This window comes from Bison bison, unplaced genomic scaffold, assembly GCF_000754665.1.
Source record: "Bison bison bison isolate TAMUID 2011002044 unplaced genomic scaffold, Bison_UMD1.0 scf7180017864129, whole genome shotgun sequence".
Lineage (NCBI taxonomy): Eukaryota > Metazoa > Chordata > Mammalia > Artiodactyla > Bovidae > Bison > Bison bison.
Genome location: NW_011494701.1, coordinates 494,269 through 495,560, shown reverse-complemented (window position 1 = coordinate 495,560; position 1,292 = coordinate 494,269).

Sequence of the window (1,292 nt, the reverse complement as noted above, 5' to 3'; positions counted from 1 at the left end):
ACTAAAGCAAGGTGTCAATTGGGGAATAGAGCAATGAAAACAAAGCTAACAAATAAGTTGAGAGGAAAGAAAGAATAGATATGCAAAGTTAAATAGAGGTAGCTAAATAAGATTTATATACATTAAAGATTAACTGCAAGGGGGAAGAACAGTAGGAAAAGCAAACAGATAATTAAATATAGAAAAAATAACAATAGGCTTAAAAATTTAGAAGTTAAAATTTTAAAAAGGGAAAAGAGGGGGGGAAAATAAAGGAAAATGGAAAACACATAATTGCAAAACCAAAATAGAGGCAGAGGTTTATAACAACAATAAAGAGTGTGACTGAGGAAAAAAAGAAAAAAAGCTCAAAAGCTTAATTAAATTTCATAGTGCCAATAAAATTGACAACTACAACACGGGGGTGGGGGGAGGTTAAAAAAAGGGAAAAAAGAATCCAAAAGAATCTAAAGAACAAGTCAAAACATAAGAATAATAAATGCTTTTCTTGAGTCACTGCTGTCAGAGTCCTTTCCCTTGCTGAGAGTCACAGCCCACCTCACTTCCCTAGGATGACCTCCAACCCTGTGTTGATTTCTGGACCTGCTTTGGGGGCAGTTCAGATTCTAATCTGGTCCTACTCCTGTGTGTTCTTGCCTCCAATGTCCACAGCTATCAGCACTAGTGCGTTTTCTTTTGTGGGAGCTCTCAGTGATCTTTTATATATTCCATAGATACAGAGTCTGCCTAGTTGATCTTGTGGATTTAATCTGCAGCTTGTACACCCTGTGGAAAGGTTTTGGGTCTTCTTCCTTACCCACACTGCCCCTGGGTTTCAATTGTGGTTTTACTTCCACCTGTGCATGTGGGTTGTTCACTGGGCTTTGCTTCTGAGTCTGGCCTAGAGTACTTGGGTTTGCCCCTGTGAGGGTCTGGTGTAGAGGTGGTGCAGCTGCATGGGTCACAGAGGTTCTGGTAGCACCAGGTAATCAGGGGAGTTGGCAGCTAGGGCAGCAGGAAATATGGTGCCTTAGAAGGGTATAGCAACTAGTCTTGGCCAATATGCTCCAGTATTCTTGCCTGGAGAACCCCCCTGACAGAGAAGCCTGGCAGGCCACAGTCTACAGAGCTGCAAATAGTTGGACACAACAGAAGCAACCCTCCACACATAGACAAAAGGCTTTTTTCTTTTTTTTGCCTGTGGCAGCTCTATCTCAGTGAGAGTTGAGCGTGAGTGTGGTGCAGCTGCTTGGCTTGCAGGGACCCTGGTGGCACCAAGTGTGCAAGAACATGGACTGCCTCCACCGCATGAG